Here is a 23,534-nt window from a genome sequence, read left to right as displayed (position 1 = left end):
TATGTCCTGCCACTCCCTTCTGGCTTGTAGAGTTTCTGCTGAGAGATCAGCTGTTATCCTGATGGGGATTCCCTTGTGTGTTATTTGTTGTTTTTGCCTTGCTGCTTTTAATATGATTTCTTTGTGTTTAATTTTTGACAGTTTGATTAATATGTGTCTTGGTGTATTTCTCCTTGGATTTATTCTGTATGGGACTCTCTGTGCCTCCTGGACTTGATTAACTATTTCCTTTCCCATATTAGGGAAGTTTTCAACTATAATCTCTTCAAATATTTTCTCAGTCCCTTTCTTTTTCTCTTCTTCTTCTGGAACCCCTATAATTCGAATGTTGGTGCGTTTAATGTTGTCCCAGAGGTCTCTGAGACTGTCCTCTGTTCTTTTCATTCTTTTTTCTTTATTTTGCTCTGCAGCAGTTATTTCCACTATTTTATCTTCCACCTCACTTATCCGTTCTTCTGCCTCAGTTATTCTGCTATTGATCCCATCTAGAGTATTTTTTATTTCATTTATTGTGTTTTTAATCGATGCTTGATTCGTCTTTAGTTCTTCTAGGTCTTTGTTAACTGTTTCTTGCATTTTGTCTATTCTATTTCCAAGATTTTGGATCATCTTTACCATCATTATTCTGAATTCTTTTTCAGATAGACTGCCTATTACCTCTTCATTTGTTAGGTCTGGTGGGTTTTTATCTTGCTCCTTCTCCTGCTGTGTGTTTTTCTGTCTTCTCATTTTGCTTATGTTACTGTGTTTGGGGTCTCCTTTTTGCAGGCTGCAGGTTCGTAGTTCCCGTTGTTTTTGGTGTCTGTCCCCAGTGGCTAAGGTTGGTTTAGTGGGTTGTGTAGGCTTCTTGGTGGAGGGGACTACTGCCTGTGTTCTGGTGGATGAGGCTGGATCTTGTCTTTCTGGTGGGCAGGTCCACGTCTGGTGGTGTGTTTTGGGGTGTTTGCGGACTTTTTATGATTTGAGGCAGCCTCTCTGCTAATGGGTGGCGTTGTGTTCCTGTCTTGCTAGTTGTTTGGCATAGGGTGTCCAGCACTGTAGCTTGCTGGTCGTTGAGTGAAGCTGGGTGCTGGTGTTGAGATGGAGATCTCTGGAAGATTTTCGCCATTTGATATTATGTGGAGCTGGGAGTTCTCTTGTGGACCAGTGTCCTGAAGTTCGCTCTCCCACCTCAGAGGCACAGCACTGACTCCTGGCTCCTCAATTTGGGATGATTTGTTGTCTATTCATGTATTCCACAGATGCAGGGTACATGAAGTTGATTGTGGAGCTTTAATCCGCTGCTTCTGAGGCTGCTGGGAGAGGTTTCCCTTTCTCTTCTTTGTTCTCACAGCTCCTGGGTCTCAGCTTTGGATTTGGCCCCGCCTCTGCGTGTAGGTCGCCGGAGGGCGTCTGTTCTTCGCTCAGACAGGACAGGGTTAAAGGAGCAGCCTCTTCGGGGACTCTGGCTCACTCAGGCCGGGCGGGAGGGAGGGGCATGGAGTGCGGGGCGAGCCTGCAGCGGCAGAGGTCGGCGTGACGTTGCACCAGCCCGAGGTGCGCCATGCGTTCTCCCAGGGAAGCCGCCCCTGGATCCCGGGACCCCGGCAGTGGCAGGCTGCACAGGCTCCCGGAAGGGCGGTGTGGACAGTGACCTGCGCTCGCACACAGGCTTTTTGGCGGCGGCAGCAGCAGCCCCAGCGTCCCACGCCCGTCTCTGGGCTCCGCGCTTTCAGCCGTGACTCGCGCCCGTCTCTGGAGCTCCTTTACGCGGCGCTCTTAATCCCCTCTCCTCGCGCACCAGGAAACCAAGAGGGAAGAAAAAGTCTCCTGCCTCTTCGGCAGCTCCAGAGTTTTCCCGGACTCCCTCCCGGCTAGCTGTGGCACATTAGCCCACTTCAGGCTGAGTTCTCGCCGCCAGCCCCAGTCCTCTCCCTGCGCTCTGACCGAAGCCCGAGTCTCAGCTCCAGCGCCGCCCGCCCCGGCGGGGGAGCAGACAAGCCTCTCGGGCTGGTGAGTGCCGCTCGGCACCACTCCTCTGTGCGGGAATCTCTCTGCTTTGCCCTACCCAGGTATGTGGGGAGTTTCTTGCCTTTTGGGAGGTCTGGGGTCTTCTGCCAGCGTTCAGTAGGTGTTCTGTAGGAGTTGTTCCACGTGTAGCTGTATTTCTGGTGTATCTGTGGGGAGGAAGGTGATCTCCGCGTCTTACTCTTCCGCCATCTTACCCGGAAGTCTACAATATATTCTTGTAGCTTCTTTATTTTACACATAATAGTTTGTATCTCTTAATCCCCTCCCCCTTTCTTGCATCTCTGCCTTCCCTCTCCCCACTGGTAACCACTAGTTTTTCTCTGTATCTGTGAGTCTGTTTCTATTTTGTTATATTCATTCATGTGTTTTATTTTTTAGATTCCACACGTAAGTGATAATATACAGCATTTGTCTTTCTGTGTTTGACTTATTTCACTAAGCATAATACCCTCTGGGTCCATCCATGTTGTTACAAATGGCAAAATTTCATTCTTTTTAATGACTGAGTAATATTCTGTTGTGTGTGTGTGTGTGTGTGTATCTTGCATCTTCTTTATCCTCTCATCTGTTGATGGACACTTAGTTTGCTTCCATATCTTGGCTATTGTAAATAATGCTGCTATGAACATTGGGGTGCAGGTAGCTTTTCAAATTAGTGTTTTCATTTTCTTTGGATATATATACCCTGGAGTGGAATTGCTGGATTGTATACTAGTTCTATTTTTAGTTTTTTGAGAAACCTCCATACTGTTTTCCATAGTGGCTACACCAACTTGCATTTGAACCAGCAGTGTACTAAGGTTCCCTTTTCTTCACAACCTTGCCAACATTTGTTATTTCTGTTCTTTTTGATGATAGCCATTCTGAAAGGTATGAGGTGATATCAAATTGTGGTTTTGGTTTTCATTTCTCTGATTAGTGATGTTGAGCATCTTTTCTTGTGACCGCTGGCTGTCGTCTTCTTTAGAAAAAGGTCTATTCAAGTCTTCTTCCCATTTTTAAATTGGGTTGTTTTTTTCTTTGATATTGAATTGTATGAGATGTTCATATATTTTGGATATTAACCCCTTCTCGGTCATATCATTTGCAAATATTTTCTCCTGTATAATAGGTGGCTTTTCGTTTTGTTGATGCTTTCCTTTGCTGTGCAAAAGCTTTAAATTAGGTGCCATTTGTTTATTTTGTTTCCTTTGCCTGAGGAGACTGATCTAAAGAAATATTGCTGCTATTTATGTCAAAGAGCATACAGCTTATGTTTTCTTCTGGGATTTTTATGGTTTCTGGTCTTACATTTAGGTCTTTAATCCATTTTGAGTTTATTTTTAGATGATGTGAGAAAATGTTCTAATTCATTCTTTTACAGGTGGCTCTTGAGTTTTCCCAGCACTACTTATTGAAGAGACTGTTTTTTCCATTGTGTATTTCTGCCTCTTTTGTTGTAGATTAATTGACCATAGGTGTGTGAATTTATTTGTGGACTATCTATTCTGTTCCATTAATCTGTTTTTGTGCCAGTACCATACTATTTTTATTACTGTAGCTTTGTAGTATAGTGGGAAGACTTGGGAGGGTGATACCTCCAGCTTTGTTCTTTTTTCTCAAGATTGCTTTAGCAATTCAGGGTCTTTTGTGGTTCCATATGAATTTTAGGATTATTTTTTCTACTTCTAGAAAAATATGTCATGGGTATTTTGATAGGGATTGCATTAAATCTGTAGGTTACTTTAGGAAGTATGGCCATTTTTACAGTATTTTTAAGTCCAAGAACATGGGGTATCTTTCCATTTCTTTATACTGTAATCAGTTTCTTTCATCAGTTTCTTATAGTTTTCAGAGTATAGGTCTCTCACCTCCTTAGTAAAGTTTATTCCTAGGTATTTTATTCTTTTTGATATGATTTTAAATGAGATTGTTTTCTTGCTTTCTCTTTCTGATAGTTCATTATTAGTATATAGAAAAGCAACATATTTCTTTATATTAATCTTTTTTTAAAACATCTTTATTGGAGTATAATTGCTTTACAATGGTGTGTTAGTTTCTGCTTTATAACAATGTGAAGCAGTTATACATATGTCCCCATATCTCTTCCCTCTTGTGTCTCCCTCCCTCCCACCCTCCCTATTCCACCCCTCTAAGTGGTCACAAAGCACCGAGCTGATGTCCCTGTGCTATGTGGCTGCTTCCCACTAGCTATCTATTTTATGTTTGGTAGTGTATATATGTCCATGCCACTCTCTCACTTTGTCCCAGCTTACCCTTCCCCCTCCCCATATCCTCAAGTCCATTCTGTAATAGGTCTGTGTCTTTATCCATCCACCTCACTACAAATAACTCAATTTCATTTCTTTTTATGGCTGAGTAATATTCCATTGTATATATGTGCCACATCTTCTTTATCCATTCATCTGTTGATGGACACTTAGGTTGCTTCCATGTCCTGGCTATTGTAAATAGAGCTGCAGTGAACCTTGTGGTGCATGACTCTTTTTGAATTATGGTTTTCTCAGCGTATATGCCCAGTAGTGGGATTGCTGGGTCGTATGGTAGTTCTATTTTTAGTTTTTTAAGGAACCTCCATACTGTTCTCCATAGTGGCTGTATCAATTTACATTCCCACCAACAGTGCAAGTGGGTTCCCTTTTCTCCACACCCTCTCCAGCATTTATTGTTTGTAGATTTTTGTTTGTTTGTTTCACACAAACACACACACACACACACACACACACACACTGTATTTTATTTTTACAAGAGATAAATAGACTGACACCAAGCATTGTAAGTGGATGACCACAACAAAAGCAACAATGATTGCAATTACCAAACACGAAACATACTCATACTATGTCATTATATTGACATTCAGTCCAGTAATCCTCCACTGTAACAGCTCCTTTACTTTGCAGTGAAAATTGATTTGTATTTTTTTTGCCTCTGAGTCCTTGTGGGTTTTTTTTTATTCAGACAGAAAGTCACAAAAATTAAATCCTCATCAGTTCACTCAGTCCTATGTAATTAATTTTTTTTCATCTTGATCTTTTGTTAGCACTTTTATGAGTTCATCAGTTTTCCATTAGAGTTCTGAAAATGCTTATTCATTCAGTTCAGCAGTATAGTCAGTTACCAGAAACCTGTACTTGTCAGTCTTTTCCATGAATTCCTTGAAGATGAAACCCATTTATAGGAACATATTTGCAAAAGCATCAGAGTACACCCAGAACTGTCAGTAAATGACAAAAGACTTAAAAATTACCATGGTTAAAGATTTGATGAAAGATCATAATAATGCAATTCACAAGGAAATTTAGTTATTTCTGAGATATACATTTTAAAGTAATAACTAGAATTATGACTTATAACATTATACCAGAATATATAAGATTTTTAGAAATTTCATGTAATGTCTGAAACATTTATATTAACATATTTCCATACAAATAACCCAAAGAAAGTTTAGTATTAGTTGTTTTTTTTGTTTGTTTGTTTATACTGTATGTTCTTATTAGTCATCAACTTTATACACATCAGTGTATACATATCAATCCCAATCGCCCAATTCAGCACACCACCATCCCCACCCCACTGTGGTTTTCCCCCCTTGGTGTCCATACGTTTTTTCTCTACATCTGTGTCTCAACTTCTGCCCTGCAAACTGGCTCATCTGTACCATTTTTCTAGGTTCCACATACATGCGTTAATATATTTGTTTTTCTCTTTCTGACTTACTTCACTCTGTATGACGGTCTCTAGATCCATCCACATCTCAACAAATGACCGAATTTCATTCCTTTTTATGGCTGAGTAATATTCCATTGTATATATGTACCACAACTTCTTTATCCATTCATCTGTTGCTGGGCATTTAGGTTGCTTCCATGACCTGGCTATTGTAAATAGTGCTGCAATGAACATTGGGGTGCATGTGTCCTTTTGAATTATGGTTTTCTCTGGGTATATGCCCAGTAGTGGGATTGCGGGATCATATGGTAATTCTATTTTTAGTTTTTTAAGGAACCTCCATACTGTTCTCTATAGTGACTGTATCAGTTTACATTCCCACCAACAGTGCAAGAGGGTTCCCTTTTCTCTGCACCCTCTCCAGCATTCGTTGTTTGTAGATTTTCTGATGATGCCCATTCTAACTGGTGTGAGGTGATACCTCATTGTAGTTTTGATTTGCATTTCTCTAATAATTAGTGATGTTGAGTAGCTTTTCATGTGCTTCTTGGCCATCTGTATGTCTTCTTTGGAGAAATGTCTATTTAGGTCTTCTGCCCATTTTTGGATTGGGCTGTTTGTTTTTTTAATATTGAGCTGCATGAGCTGTTTATATATTTTGGAGATTAATCCTTTGTCTGTTGATTCATTTGCAAATGTTTTCTCGCATTCTGAGGGTTGTCTTTTCGTCTTGTTTATGGTTTCCTTTGCTGTGCAAAAGCTTTGAACTTCCATTAGGTCCCATTTGTTTATTTTTGTTTTTATTTCCATTACTCTAGGAGGTGGATCAAAAAAGATCTTGCTGTGGGCTTCCCTGGTGGCGCAGTGGTTGAGAGTCTGCCTGCTGATGCAGGGGACATGGGTTCGTGCCCCAGTCCACGAGGATCCCACATGCCGCGGAAAAGCTGGGCCCGTGAGCCATGGCCACTGAGCCTGCGCGTCCGGAGCCTGTGTTCCGCAACGGGAGAGACTGCAGCAGTGAGAGGCCCGCGTACCTCAAAAAAAAAAAAAATTTCTTGCTGTGATTTATGTCAAAGAGTGTTCTTCCTATGTTTTCCTCTAAGAGTTTTATAGTGTCCGGTCTTACATTTAGGTCTCGAATCCATTTTAAGTTTATTTTTGTGTATGGTGTTAGGGAGTGTTCTTATTTCATTCTTTTACATGTAGCTGTCCAGTTTTCCCAGCACCACTTATTAAAGAGACTGCTTTTTCTCCATTGTATATCTTTGCCTCCTTTGTCATAGATTAGTTGACCATAGGTGTGTGGGTTTATCTCTGGGCTTTCTATCTTGTTCCATTGATCTATGTTTCTGTTTTTGTGCCACTACCATATTGTCTTGATTACTGTAGCTTTGTAGTATAGTCTGAAGTCAGGGAGTCTGATTCCTCCAGCTCCGTTTTTTTCCCTCAAGACTGCTTTGGCTATTTGGGGTCTTTTGTGTCTCCATACAAATTTCAAGATGATTTGTTCTAGTTCTGCAAAAAATGCCATTGGTAATTTGTTAGGGATTGTGTTGAATCTGTAGATTGCTTTGGGTAGTAGAGTCATTTTCACAATGTTGATTCTTCCAATCCAAGAACATGGTATATCTCTCCATCTATTTATATCATCTTTAATTTCTTTTATCAGTGTCTTAAAATTTTCTGCATACAGGTCTTTTGTCTCCTTTGGTAGGTTTAGATATTTTATTCTTTTTGTTGCAGTGGTAAATGGGAGTGTTTTCTTAATTTCACTTACAGATTTTTCATCATTAGTGTATAGGAATGCAAGAGATTTCTGAGCATTAATTTTGTATCCTGCTGCTTTACCAAATTCATTGATTAGCTCTAGTAGTTTTCTGGTAGCATCTTTAGGATTCTCTATGTATAGTATCATGTCATCTGCAAACAGTGACAGCTTTACTTCTTCTTTTCCAGTTTGGAGCCCTTTTATTTCTTTTTCTTCTCTGACTGCTGTGGCTAAAACTTCCAAAACTATGTTGAATAATAGTGGTGAGAGTGGGCAACCTTGTCTTGTTCCTGATCTTAGTGGAAATGGTTTCAGTTTTTCACCATTGAGAACGATGTTGCCTGTGGGTTTGTCATATATGGCCTTTATTATGTTGAGGAAAGTTCCTTCTGTGCCTACTTTCTGGAGGGTTTTTATCATAAATCGGTGTTGAATTTTGTCAAAAGCTTTTTCTGCATCTATTGAGATGACCATATGGTTTTTATTCCTTGATTTGTTAATATGGTGTATCACGTTGATTGATTTGCGTATACTGAAGAATCCTTCCATTCCTGGGATAAACCCCACTTGATCATGGTGTATGATCCTTTTAATGTGCTGTTGGATTCTGTTTGCTAGTATTTTGTTGAGGATTTTTGCATCCATGTTCATCAGTGATATTGGCCTGTAGTTTTCTTTCTTTGTGACATCCTTGTCTGGTTTTGGTATCAAGGTGATGGTGGCCTCGTAGAATGAGTTTGGGAGTGTTCCCCCCTCTGCTATATTTTGGAAGAGTTTGAGAAGGATAGGTGTTAGCTCTTCTCTAAATGTTTGATAGAATTTGCCTGTGAAGCCATCTGGTCCTGGGCTTTTGTTTGTTGGAAGATTTTTAATCACAGTTTCAATTTCAGTGCTTGTGATTGGCCTGTTCATATTTTCTATTTCTTCCTGGTTCAGTCTCAGAAGGTTGTGCATTTCTAAGAATTTGTCCATTTCTTCCAGTTTGTCCATTTTATTGGCATAGAGTTGTTTGTAGTAATCTCTCATGATCCTTTGTATCTCTGCAGTGTCAGTTATTACTTCTCCTTTTTCATTTCTAATTCTATTTGAGTCTTCTCCCTTTTTTTCTTGATGAGTCTGGCTAATCGTTTATCAATTTTGTTTATCTTCTGAAAGAACCACCTTCTAGTTTTATTGATCTTTGCTTTCATTTCCTTCATTTCTTTTTCATTTATTTCTGATCTGATCTTTATGATTTCTTTCCTTCTGCTAACTTTGGGGTTTTTTGTTCTTCTTTCTCTAATTGCTTTAGGTGTAAGGTTAGGTTGTCTATTTGAGATATTTCTTGTTTCTTAAAGTAGGATTGTATTGCTATAAACTTCCCTCTTAGAACTGCTTTTGCTGCATCCCATAGGCTTTGGGTCATTGTGTTTTCATTGTCATTTGTTTCTAGGTATTTTTTTATTTCCTGTTTGATTTCTTCAGTGATCTTTTGGTTATTAAGTAATGTATTGTTTAGCCTCCATGTGTTTGTATTTTTTACAGCTCTTTTCCTGTAATTGATATCTAGTCTCATAGCGCTGTGATCAGAAAAGATACTTGATACGATTTCAATTTTCTTAAATTTACCAAGGCTAGATTTGTCACCCAAGATATGATCTATCCTGGAGAATGTTCCATGAGTGCTTGAGAAGAATGTATATTCTGTTGTTTTTGGATGGAATGTCCTATAAATATCAATTAAGTCCACCTTGTTTAATGTATCATTTAAAGCTTGTGTTTCCTTATTTATTTTCATTTTGGATGATCTCTCCATTGGTGAAAGTGGGGTATTAAAGTCCCCTACTCTGATTGTGTTACTGTTGATTTCCCCTTTTATGGCTGTTAGTGTTTGCCTTATGTATTGAGGTGCTCCTATGTTGGGTGCATAAATATTTACAATTGTTATATCTTCTTCTTGGCTCGATCCCTTGATCATTATGTACTGTCCTTCTTTGTCTCTTCTAGTAGTCTTTATTTTAAAGTCTATTTTGTCTGATATGAGAATTGCTACTCCAGCTTTCTTTTGATTTCCATTTGCATGGAATATCTTTTTCCATCCCCTCACTTTCAGTCTGTATGTGTCTCTAGGTCTGAGGTGGGTCGCTTGTAGACAGCATATATATGGGTCTTGTTTTTGTATCCATTCAGCCAGTCTGTGTCTTTTGGATGGAGCATTTAATCCATTTACAGTTAAGGTAATTATCAATATGTATGTTCCTATTACCATTTTCTTAATTGTTTTGGATTTGTTATTGTGGGTCTTTTCCTTCTCTTGTGTTTCCTGCCTAGAGAAGTTCCTTTAGCATTTGTTGTAAAGCTCGTATGGTGGTGCTGAATTCTCTTAGCTTTTGCTTGTCTGTAAAGGTTTTAATTTCTCCATCAAATCTGAATTGAGATCCTTGCTGGGTAGAGTAATCTTGATTGTAGGGTTTTCTCCTTCATCACTTTAAATATGTCCTGCCACTCCCTTCTGGCCTGTAGAGTTTCTGCTGAAAGATCAGCTCTTAACCTTATGGGATACCCTTGTGTGTTATTTGTTGTTTTTCCCTCGCTGATTTTAATATTTTTCTTTCTATTTAATTTTTGATAGTTTGATTAATATGTGTCTTGGCGTGTTTCTCCTTGGATTTATCCTGTATGGGGCTCTCTGTGCTTCCTGGACTTCATTGATTATTTCCTTTCCCATATTAGGGAAGTTTTCAACTATAATCTCTTCAAATATTTTCTCAGTCCCTTTCTTCTTCTCTTCTTCTCTGGGACCCCTATAATTCGAATGTTGGTGCATTTAAAGTTGTCCCAGAGGTCTCTGAGACTGTCCTTAATTCTTTTCATTGTTTTTTTTTTATTCTGTTCTGCAGTGGTTATTTCCACTATTTTATCTTTCAGGTTATTTATCTGTTCTTCTGCCTCAGTTATTCTGCTATTGATCCCTTCTAGAGAATTTTTAATTTCATTTATTGTATTGTTCATCACTGTTTGTTTGCTCTTTAGTTCTTCTAGGTCCTTGTTAAACGTTTCTTATATTTTCTCCATTCTGTTTCCAAGATTTTGGATCATCTTTACTATCATTATTCTGAATTCTTTTTCAGGTAGACTGCCTATTTCCTCTTCATCTGTTAGGTCTGGTGGGTTTTTGCCTTGCTCCTTCATCTGCTGTGTGTTTCTCTGTCTTATCATTTTGCTTAACTTACTGTGTTTGGGGTCTCCTTTTTGCAGGCTGTAGGTTTGTAGTTCCCGTTGTTTTTGGTATCTGTCCCCAGTGGCTAAGGTTGGTTCAGTGGGTTGTGTAAGGTTCCTGGTGGAGGGGACTAGTGCTTGTGTTCTGGTGGATGAGTCTGGATCTTGTCTTTCTCATGGGCAGGTCCATGTCTGGTGGTGTGTTTTGGGGTGTCTGTGGCCTTATGATTTTAGGCAGCCTCTGTGCTAATGGATGGGGTTGTGTTCCTGTCTTGCTAGTTGTTTGGCATAGGGTGTCCAGTAGTGTACCTTGCTGGTCATTGAGTGGAGCTGGGTTTTGGCATTGAGATGGAGATCTCTGGGAGGTTTTCACCATTTGATATTACGTGGAGCTGGGAGGTCTCTTGTGGACCAGCGTCCTGAACCTGGCTGTCCCACCTCAGAAGCACAGTCCTGATGCCTGGCTGAAGCACCAGGAGCCTGGCTCTGAATCTTGACTGTGCCCTTGACAAGCTTTGTGACTTTGGACAAGTTTTGTAACTTCACTGAGCCTCAGTTTCCTCATCTGTACTCAGTGAGGTGTCTGACCGTGGCTGGCTCACCAATATTCCGACCTATGGATGTGGATCAAAATCTTGGGTTGCAACAGCAGCTGCACTGGCCTTCTTCTCTGGAAGTTGTTTAAGACCCAAATCTGCTGCTCCCCCCAACCAACTCCAGTGCCACTGCCTCTACCTTGGGCGCCAGTAGCCCTATATTAATCTTGAATTTTGTCAAATGCTTTTTCTGTGTCTCTTGATGATCATGTGACTTTTATCCTTCTGTTAATGTATATCACATTGATTTTGAGGATATTGAACCATCCTTGCATCCCTGGGATAAATCCCACTTGATCATGGTATATGATCCTTTTTATATATTCTTGAATTTGGTTTGCTAATATTTTGTTGAGAATTTTTGTATCTATATTCATCAGTGATATTGTCCTGTATATTTCCTTTTGTGTGTGTGTGTGTGTGTGTGTCTTTATCTGGTTTTAGTATCCAGACAAAGGGTAATGGTGGCCTTGTAGAATGAATACGGGAGTGTTCCCTCCTCTTCAATTCTTCAGAATATTTTGAGAAGGATACATAATAGCTCTTCTTTTTATGTTTGGTAGAATTCCTCCATGAAGGCATCCAGTCCTGGACTTTTGTTTGCTGGGAGTTTTTTGATTACTAATTCAATTTCACTACTAGTAATTTGTCTGTTCAAACTGTCTATTTCTTCCTGACTTAGTCTTGGAAGATAGTATGTTTTTAGAAATTTATCTATTTCTTCTGGATTTTCCAATTTGTTTAAATATAACTGTTCATAATATTATGATTTTTTGTAATGGTTGTAATTTCTCCTCTTTCAATTCTTACTTTGTTTGGGTCCTCTCTTGTCTTTTTCTTAATGAGCCTGGCTAAAGACATATCAATTTCATTTATTTTTTCAAAAACTGGCTCTTGGTTTCATTGATCTTTTCTATTGTTTTCTTGGTCTCTATTTTATTTTCTTATCATTATTATTTCCTTCCTTCTGCTGTTGTTGGGTTTATTTGTTCTTTTTTTTCTAATTCCTTTAGATGGTAGGTTAGATTGCTTACTTGAGATTTTTCTTTTTTCTTGAGGAAAGCCTGTATTGCTCTATACTTCCCTCTTAGAACTGCTTTTGTGGCATCCCACAGTTTTTGGAAAGCTGTGTTTTTATTTTCAGTTGTCTCAAGATGTTTTCTGATTTCCTCTTTGATTTCTTCATTGACCCATTGTGGGTTTTTTTGTTTTTTAAGTATCATGTTGTTTAGTCTGCAGGTGTGTGTTCTTTTCCTGTTTTTTTCTATAGTTGATTTCTAGTTTCATACTGTTGTGGCTGGAAAAAATGCTTGATATAATTTCTCTTATTTGTTGAGACTTGTGGCCTAGCATATAATCTATCCTGAAGAATGTTCCATGTGAACTTGAAAAGAAATGTGTATTCTGCTGTTTTTGGATGGAATGTTCTATAGACATCTATTAAGTCCAACTTGCTTAAGACCACTGTTTCCTTATTGATTTTCTGTCTGGATGATCTGTCCATTGATGCAAGTAGGGTGTTAAAGTCCCCTACTATTATCATATTGTTGTCAATTTCTCCCTTTGCTTTATATATTTAGGACCTTCTATATTAGGTGCATATATGTTAACAAATGTTACATTCTCTTGTACTGACCCCTTTATTATTATATAATGCCCTTATTTGTCTTTTGTTATAGGCTTTGTTTTAAAGTCTACCTTATCTGAATATTGCTACCCCTGTTTCCTTATTTCCATTTGCATGAACTGTCTTCTTCCATCCCCTCATTCAATTTCAGCCTGTGTATCTTTAGCTCTGAAGTAAGTTTCTTATACACAGCATATAGATTGGCTTTGTTTTTTTTAATCCAATCAGTTACCCTGTGTCTCTTGATTGGAGCATTTAGTCCATTGACATTTAAAGTGATTATTGATGGGTATGTATTCATTGTGTTTTCTGGTTGTTTTTGTAGTTCTTCTCTATTCTTCTTTCTAGTTTCCTCCCTGGTGGTTTGATGATTTTCTTTAGTGATATGCTTGTGTTCCTTTCTATTTTTTGTGTATCTATTATAGGTTTTTGATTTGTGCTTACCATGGGGTTCATATATGTTGACTTCTATATCCACTTGTTTTAAACTGATAGTCATTTAAGCCCAAACACATTCTAAATGAGCTCCATTTTTACTCCCCTCCCCCACATTTTGTGTTTTTGACATATTTTACATCATGTTTGTCCCTCAACTGTCTAGTATAGTTAATTTTACAATTTTTGTCCTTTAATTTTTGATCTAGCTTATTAAGTGGTTGATCCCTAGCCTTTACCATATATTTGCCTTTACTACTGGGAATTTTTCCTTTTCTGTAAATTTTTACTTCTTGTTATAGCCTTTCTCTTCCACTTGCAGAAGACTCTTTAACACTTATTTTAGTGTCAGTTTAGCATTGATGAATTCTTTTAGTGTTTGCTTGTCTGAGAAGTCCTTTATCTCTCCTTCAATTCTAAATGATAATGTTGCTGGGTAGAATATTGAGTTAAGAGGTTTTTCCCTTTCAGCACTTTAAATATATCATGCTACTCCCTCTGGCCTGGTAGGCCCTTATTTCTTTTTTTTTTTCTTTTCTTTTTTTTTTTTTTTTTTTTGTGATACGCGGGCCTCTCACTGTTGTGGCCTCTCCCGTTGCAGAGCACAGTCTCCGGACGCACAGGCTCAGTGGCCATGGCTCACGAGCCCAGCGGCTCCGCGGCATGTGAGATCTTCCCAGACTGGGACACGAACCTGTGTCCCCTGCATCGGCAGGCGGACTCCCAACCACTGAGCCACCAGGGAAGCCCTGGCCCTTATTTCTTGACTAGACTATTACAGTGGCCTCCTGACTGCTTTCCTTGACTTTGTTCTCTTTTAATTTTCTACAGTCCCACTAGGAATTTCTTTTAACAAGGGCAATCTGATCATGAAGTGCTCCTGGTAAAAGTCATTCAATCATAGACACTATAGGAAAAATGTAAGATTTTAGCATGTCATACAAAATCCTTAATGATCAGTTCCCTGTTTGCATTGATTTTAGTCTCATATCCCTATGCACCCCTGCTCTACTCACTCCAAATATTTCCTTTTTCCTTTTCTATCATGCTCTTTCATGTCTACACTTTTGTTTTCAATTCCTTCTTTTTCAAATCCCCTTTTCCATCTTCATGAGAAAACTTCTACTCATCCTTCAAAGCCCAGTTCAAATATCATCTCCTTAATAAAGTCTTTCTTCTCTTTCTCAATAGAGCTACTCATCCCTCTGGGTTCCTATAGCATTTTGCAGCTCGGATGCCAACAATTAGCATTCACCAGATTGTGCTACAATTGTTAACTTTTGAGTCTATCTCCACTACTCTTAGAGCATATGGACTTAAAAAAAATGTATCTGCCCCTCATTTCACACACTGTGCCCGTTATATAGTGAGTGCTAAAAGAAGTTTTGCTTAATGAGCAAATAACTGATAAGTAGAATTTCATTCCTTCTGGTTTCTGCTGATAGAAAATTTGATATTTTTTCCTCTGGCTTTTTCTTTTTCTAGGATGCTAATGTATAAATTTAGCAGCTCAGTAGTTATGACCAAGCTTATGAGAGTTTCACTGCTTACCACCATCCAGTCTCCTAAGCTAATTTCCTTCAGCAAATCATGAATCATACAATTATTGAATCTTAGAGCTGGAAGGGATGTTGAGGAATCATTTGATCCTTCTTTTCCCCTCAAGGTAGCACATGAGCTGCTGCCCCGTGGTAAGTAGGACAGAAGATTGTGTGATTTCAGATTTCAGCATCAGCAGAGTATACATCTCTCTTTTCAAGTGTGTGTCCAATAGTGCCTGAAATAAGTCACCATGATTTTGCACAGGATGGGTTACAGGGGTGACATGGTTTTTATTTTAAGGTAAAAAAGTAGATATTTCTTTCCAAGTTAGACAGAGTACAAACATCTTGTCACCAGCACTATCCTAACTGCAGATCTTTTTGATGAAGATGTGGTTTAGATATAACTAAAAATGTCTGAAGAGCACAGTTGAGGGTAATTCACCTATCTATCCCTTTTCATCATCTGGGTTCCTGGTCTCCTAATAAATAATAAAATCACATTATTACAATTTTAATAGTCATCATAACGATTAAATACTAAGCTGTCATGTCACCCATACTAATGCGACTTGAATGAAAATCAGCATTTGACTCCCACTCCCCAAAGCCCTTCAAGATAGGGGCTCCTCCCTGTTATCTAAGAAAGATTTATTGAGCCATTAAAAAAAATAGTACTCTCCCCACCCCTGAATCAATTGGTCCACATCAAAAAAAAAATCTTTAAAAAATATTAAAAAATAAAAGAAATTGAAGGAAAGGAAAATAGTGAGGCTGGAGCTTAATGAACAAAGAAGAGAGTGGAACAAAGCAAGCTGTAGATGAAGAGGAAGGCAGGGGTCAGATCAAGCAGTCTTTGGGGTTACTGTTGGAATTTGTATTCCATTCTGAGGGTAATGGGAAGACATTGTTGGGTTTTATGTGACCTGTGACCTTTTAAGAACATCACTTTTAGTTCCCTGAGGAGAATAAATTAGAGGGGGGCAGGGTTGGAAAAGAGACCAGTAAAGAACTGTGTGTAACTGGGGACAGGTAGTGGTGGCTTGTTTGAGGATGGTGGTGACAAAGATGGAAAGAAACAAGTGGGATCAAGAACTACTTAGGATGTGAAGTAGATGGGTGTTAGTGATAGAATAAATATTATGGGAGGAGATCAAGACAGGAATCAGAGATAATTTCTAGACTTCTCCAGTCTTGAGCAGCTAGGTAGGTGGTGGTACTCCTGTTTTCTTTTTTTAAATTATTTTTATTAAAATATACACATTTAAAAATCAAACAATACTAAAAAAAGAAAAAGAAGTACAACTGAAAGTGCCAGTCTCCTCCTGTTTCAGTTTTGCTCCCCAGAGGAAACCATCTTTAACTCTCTTAGCTATTTTCTTGGTGTTATCTCTAAATTTCTAGATAATATTGGTGCATTGCTATTTTCTTTAAATGCCTGTTGATCCTTGGCTGTTTATTGACATTCAAGAGAGAGACCCCAGTGCATGGATTAAAGCTTTGTGTGCATGGCTGCTTTGTTCTTGGTGACTAGGAGACCCTCTCAGGAGAGGAAACAGACAGCGAACTGGCCCAGTATCAGTGTCTGAGGATTGTTTCTGTGGGGCCTTTCAGTTTCTCTAGGGAAGAAGTCCCTTTGACTCTTATTGTTCTGGGAGCATGGCAGGGGGAAGGGGGCTGGGTCTGCTTCCTACCATAGCACATACAGACTTTCTCGTAATTACCTTATTTTGAGATCTGAATCTTACTCTCGCCCTCCTCTGTGGCTGGTGTCCTGAGGTGGCAAGCTTTAGTTTCTCTGAAGGCTAAACCTGTAGTCTCCTGGGTGATCTACAGAAGGGTTCTGGTCACTTTTGTCCTGAGGATGGAGGGGTGAGGAAAAATCAAGAAATCCAGTTTGGAACACATGATGAGATATGCATAAATGATGAGCTATACATAAATAGAGCTGTGAGGTAGGGAGGTGGGTGGAAGGTTTGGGGCTCTGAGAGAAGTTTCATTGGGACAGATATGCCTGAAGTCATCAGCACTAGAGGGTATTTCAGACCGTGGAACTAGATGCTGTCATTTGGGAGAGTATAGAAAGAGGTGAGAGGAGGGCACAGGACCCCATTCTGTGGTGCCCCAGCAGGGGTGCAGGGAGCCTGAGGACCAGGAATGAAGGATCTGCGGAGGGGAGGGTACCCTCACTTTGTCTGGAAAAAACTGATTGCTGAGAACCCAAGTGTCCACCGAGAGATGAATGGATAAACCAAACACAGTATGTACCAACAATGGAATATTATGTGGCCTTGAGAAGGAAAGAGATCCTGATACGTGCTACAACACGGATCCACTTTGAAGACATTATGCTAAATGAAGCAAGCCAGACACAAATAGGACAGTTGCCATATAATTCCACTTATATGAAATACCTAGCACAGTCAAATTCGTAGATACCGAAAGTAGGAAAGGGTAGTTGCCAGGGGCAGGGAGTGAGGTACGGGGAGTTCGTGTTTAATGGGCACAGAGTTTGTTTTGGATGATGAAAAAGTTCCAGATATGGATGTTGGTGATGGTTGCACAACCATGTGAATGCACTAAAATGCCACTGAACTGTACACTTCAAAATGGTTAACGTGGTACCTTTCATGGTATATGTATTTCACCACAATAAAAAAAACAGAGGAAATTAGAAAGTATCAGGTAAGACCTCGGATGAAATAAAACAGAGTGATACGGGAAAAAAAAACCAAACAACCCACCCAAAACAGGTAGCTGAGATAAGGTGACAGAGCCCTGTAAACGTGTTTTGTTGATTGAGGCCGTTTTCCCCTTTCCCCTCCACTGCCTTGCCTGCCCTTACATGGGGTCTTTGTCTAGTCCTTATGAAGGTGGGTGTGGTGTGGGGAGAAAAGGAGAGGGTAGAGAGGGCTGGAGAGGGAATAGATGAAAGAAAAATAAAACATCTAGGGAAGGTGCATGTGTGGGGAGGGAAGGAAGAAGAAACATAGAAGGAGAGGCAGGGGGAGAAAGGCTGCTTCTAAAGGTGTGACAGCCAGGCAAGAGGACAAAGGCAGGCCAGCCCCTTGTTGTCCTGGCTTGCTTCACACCCATGTGACAAGGACTTGGGATGTCGGTCCCGCAGAGCCATGCCCCACAGCTGGATAAGGTCCAGATAAAGTCCATTGAAACTGTCTTTCTGTGCCTGCGTAACTTGATTCTGCAAAGTGAACATGCTACCAATGAATAACATGTATTCGCTCATGTGGTCGTATGTAACTATAACGCTTCTTAGGTGATGCATCCTGGTGTAGAGAGAGTTTATGGAAAATATGTATGGAGGTATCCCTGTACTTTGTCACTACTTCAAACTCACAAGGAAAATGCATGGGAAATATGGTTTTGCTGTACCACACACAAGAGAGTCTTAAAATAGATCCGTGATTTTTCTAAAACACTTATAACACGGGTAGTACTTGCTTATTTAAAGAAATTAGGAAATAAAGGTAGACAACAAGAAGAAAATTTAAAACTCCCCTAAATTCTGCTCCCTAGAGATAACTACTATTATCAGGTGATGTTCTTCAATTTCTGTATCCCTGCTTCTTGAATCTGAGCAGGTTTGTAACTGCTTCAACCAGTAGAGGACAGTGGATATGATTTTGGAGGCTAGTCATAAAGGCCATTCAGCGTGTGCCTTGCTTGTTGGAACACTTGCTCATGGAGCCCTGAGTTGCCACATAGGAGGTCTAATTCCTCTGAGGCCGCCATGCTGTGAGGAAGCTACAGTCACTTGGAGAGATTGCTTGTAGGCACCCTGGTTCACAATGCCAGCTGAGTCATGGCAGCCTGAGTGCCAGACAGGGGAGTGAAGAGTCTTCAGGTGTGTCAGGCTCCGGCCGTTTGAGTCACATGCTGCCCATCAGTTCTTCACAGCTGGAGCTCCAGACATCAGTGACCGGAGATAAGTCGCCCCCATCCCCTGCACTGTGCCCTAGCCAAATTCTTGACCCACAGAATCTGTGAGTGTGATAAAATAGATGTGGTTTTGTGCTGCTAAGCTTTAGGTTATAGATAACTGGAACACCCAGCTATTCTGTTCTCCTTCTCAGAGATAACCACCATTACCAGTTTCTTGTGTGTTCTATCAAAGGTATTTTATGAATATAAAATCACTTATTTAAAATATACTTTTAGTATACATGGTTGTACACCACACACTTGTTCTGCACTTTGATTTTTGTCATTTAACGGCATATCTCGAAGATCCTTCAACTATACATATAGAGTTTCTTCATTCCTTTATGAGGATGCATACTGTTTTATTATATAAATATTTCATAATTTAATGAGTTCTCTATTGATGGACATTTAAATTGTTTTCAGTCCTTTAGTTTTTTTTTTTTTTTTTTTTTTTTTAGTCCTTTAGTTTTATAAACAGGTAGCAATTGCTGGAGTGACATTTGTAATTTTTGTGACATTGACTAATTGCTCTCCATGGGGGTTATTCTGTTTTCCTCTCCTAATAGAAATTTAGTTTCCTCAAAAATACCTTGTTTCGTCAAACTTTGTTTTAAATCTCTGCCAAATAAATTGATAAGAATGACATGTTACTGCAGTTTAAATTATTTTATTATTTATTTTTCTTTTTCCAGTTTTGAGAGAGAATTGACATACAGCACTGTGATAAGTTTAAGCTGTACAGCATAATGATTTGACTTACATCATGAAATGATGTAATTTAGGGAACATCCATCATCTTACATAGATGAAAAATTAAAGAAATTGAACATTTGTTTTCTTGTGATGAGAGAACTTTTAGAATTTACTCCAACAACTTTCACATATGACATACGGTGGTGTTAAGTATATTTATCATGTTGTTCATTACATCCCTAGTATTTATTTCTCTTGTAACTGGAAATTTGTACCTTTTGACTGCCTTCATCCAATTACCCCTATCCCACCCTACGCCTCTGGTAACCACAAATCTGATCTCTGTTTCTATGAGTTGGTTTATTTTATTGTTTTTGAAGTATAATTGACCTATAACACTATATTAGTTCCTGTTACACAGCATAGTGATGTGGTATTTCTATACTTGTCAAAATGATCACCACAATAAGTCTTGGGATAGGTCTAGCTACAATATGTCACCATGCAAAGATATTACATAATTATTGACTGTATTTCCCACACTGTACATTTCATACCCATGACTCATTTATTTTGCTGCTGGAAGTTTGTATCTCAACCTCTCTCACCTGTTTCCCCACCCCCTACCTCCCCTCTGGCAACCACCTGTTTGTTCTCTGTAACTACAACTCTGTTTGTTATGCTTCTTCAATTGTTCTGTTTTTAGATTCCACATGTAAGTGAACTCTTACAATATTTGTCTTTCTCTGTCTGATTTATTTCACCTAGCATAATACACTCTAAGTCCATACATGTTGTTATAAATGGCAAGATTTCATTTTTATGGCTGAGTAATATTCCATTGTTGTGTGTGTGTGTGTGTGTGTACACATACATACATCTTCTTTATCCATTCATCTCTTGATGGGCACTTGGGTTGCTTTCATAATGTGGCTATTGTAAATAATGCTACAATGAACATAGGGGTGCATATAACTTTTCTAATTAGTGTTTTGTTTCCTTTAGATAAAACCCAGGAGTAGAATTGCTGGATCATATGATAGTTCTATTTTAAATTTTTTGAAGAGCCTCCATACTGTTTTTCACAGTGACTGTACCAATTTACATTCTCACTGAGAGTGCGTGAGGGTTCCTTTTTCTCCACATCCTCACCAACACTTGTTGTTTATTGTCTTTTTGTTAATAGCTATTCTGACAGGTGTAAGGTGATATCTCATTGTAGTTTTGGTTTGCATTTCCCTGATGATTAGTGACGTTGAACATCTTTTCATGTGCCCATTGGCTATCTTTGTGTGTTCTTTGGAAAACTGTCTCTTCAGATCCTCTGCCCATGTTTTCACTGAGTTTTTCGTCTTACTTTTTCGATGTTGAGTTGTATGAGTTATTTGTGTATTTTGAATATTAACCATTTATCAGATAGATCCATTTGCAAATATCTTCTCTCATTCAGTAGGTGGCCTTTTCGTTTTGTTGGTAGTTTCCTTCATAGTGCAGAAGCTTCTTAGTTTGACGTGGTCCCATTTGTCTTTGCTTTTATTTCCCTTGCCTGAGGAGACATGTCCCAAAATTAAGAACAATATCAAAGAGTGTACTGCCTATGTTTTTTTCGAGAAATTGTATGGTTTCTGGTCTTACGTTTATGTCTTTAACCCATTTTGAATTTATTTTTGTGCATGATTTGATAGAGTAGTCCAGTTTGATTCTTTTGCATGCAGTTCTCTGATTTCCCCAACAGCATTCATAGAAGAGGTTATTTTTTTCCCCATTATATATTCTTGCCTCCTTTGTCATAGATTGTGTCCATATAAGCATGGTTCATTTCTGGGCTCTCTGTTCTGTTCCACTGATATATGTGTCTGCTTTTGTGCCAGGACCATGCTATTTTTGATGATTGTAGCTTTGCAGTATAGTCTGAAGTAAGGGAGCATGATACCTCCAGCTTTATTCTTCTTTCTCAAGATTGTTTTGGCTATTTGGGATCTTTTATATTTCCATACAAATTTTGGAATATTTTGTTCTAGTTCTGTGGAAAATGCCATTGGTGTTTTTTTTGGTCACACCATGTGACATGCAGGATCTTAGTTCCCTGACCAGGGATCGAACTTGCACCCCCTGCAGTGGAAGCGCAGGGTCTCAATGGCCAGGGAAGCCCTGCCATTGGAATTTTGATAGGGATTGCACTGAATCTGTAGATTGCCTTGGGTAGTATGGTAATTTTAACTATCAATCCTTGCAATCCATGAGCATGGTAAATATTTCCATCTATTTGTGTCATTTTCAGTTTCTTTCATCAGTGTCTTATAGTTTTCTGAGAACAGGTCTTTTACCTCCTCAGTTAGATTTATTCCTAGGTATTTTATTCTTTTCGATGCAATTGTAAAGGGGATTGTTTTCTTAATTTCTCTGATAGCTTATTGTTAGTGTATAGAATTGCAGATTTATGTATATTAATTTTGTGTCCTGCAACTTTTTCAAATTCATTGATGAGCTCTAGTAGTTGTTTGGTGGCATCTTGAGGATTTTCTATGTGCAGTATCATGTCACCTGTAAACAGTGACAGTTTTACTTCCTCTCTTCCAAATTGGATTCCTTTTATTTCTTGATTGCTGTGACTAGGATTTCCAATACTATGATGAATAAAAGTGGCAAGTATGCTGTTAAGTGTGGTCTTACCATGTATGACCTTTATTATGTTGAGGTATGGTCCCTCTATACCCACTTTGTGGAGAGGTTTTTCTTTTTATCATAAATGGATGTTGAATTTTGTCAAGCTTTTTCTGTATATATTGAGATGATCATATGGTTTTTATTCTTCAGTTTGTTAATAGGGTGTCTCACATTGAGTTGTGGATATTGAACCATCCCGTCTCCCTGGGAGACTTGCTCATGGTGTATGATCCTTTTAATGTACTGTTGGATTCAGTTTGCTAATATTTTATAGAGGATTACTGTATCTATGTCCATCAGTGATATTGGCCTTTAATATTTTGTGATATCTTTGTCTGCTTTTGGTATAAGGGTGATGCTGGTCTCATAGAATGAGATCAGAAGTGTTCCTTCCTCTGCCATTTTTGGGAATAGTTTGAGAAGGATAGGTGTTAACTGTCCTCTAAATGTTTGGTAGAATTCACCTGCAAAGCCATCTTGTCCTGGGGTTGGTTTGTTGGGAGTTTTTAAAAATTGCTGATTTGATTACATTCCTGATATTTCCCTGTTCATATTCTTCTTCCTGGTTCAGTCTTTGGAGATTGTACATTTCTAGGAATTTATCCATTTCTTCTAGGTTGTCCATTTTATTGGCATATAACTGTTCGTAGTAGTCACTTACTATCCTTTGTATTTCTGTAGTGTTGGTTGTAACTTTTTAAAATTTCTTATTATATTTATTTGGGTCCTCTTTTTTAAAAAAACATGAGTCTGGCTAAAGGTTTATCAATTTTGTTTATCTTTTCAAAGAACCAACTCTTAATTTTGTTGATCTTTTTAATTATTTGTTGTACTCTCTATTTCATTTATTTCTGCTCTAATCTTTGATTTCTTTTCTTCTACTAACTGGGTATTGCTTGTTCTTCTTTTTCCTAGTACCTTTAGGTTTAAGGTTAGTTTGTTCATTTGAGACCTTTCTTGTTTCCTGAGGTAGGCTTGTATTGCTATAAACTTCCCTCTTAGGACTGCTTTTGCTACATCCTATTGATTTGGGGATCATTCTGTTTACATTTTCATTTGTTTCTAGCTGTTTTTAAATTCCTTCTTTGATTTCTTCAGTAATTCATTGGTTGTTTAGTAGCATATTTAGCCTCCATGTGTTTGTATTTTTTTTTTTGCAGTTTTCTCCGTTTAATTCATTTCTAGTCTCATAGTGTTGTGGTTGGAGAAGATGCTTGATATGATTCCAGTTTTCTTAAATTTACTGAGACTTCTTTTGTGGTCTAGCATGTTCTCTATCTTGGAGAATGTTGCATGTGAACTTGAATGTGTATTCTTCTTCTTTTTTAAACAACATTTTATTTTATATTGGAGTATAGTTGATTAACAATGTTGTGATA

Source organism: Mesoplodon densirostris, chromosome 11, assembly GCF_025265405.1.
Source record: "Mesoplodon densirostris isolate mMesDen1 chromosome 11, mMesDen1 primary haplotype, whole genome shotgun sequence".
NCBI classification, from domain to species: Eukaryota; Metazoa; Chordata; class Mammalia; order Artiodactyla; family Ziphiidae; genus Mesoplodon; species Mesoplodon densirostris.
Note: the sequence above shows the minus strand (reverse complement) of the source record.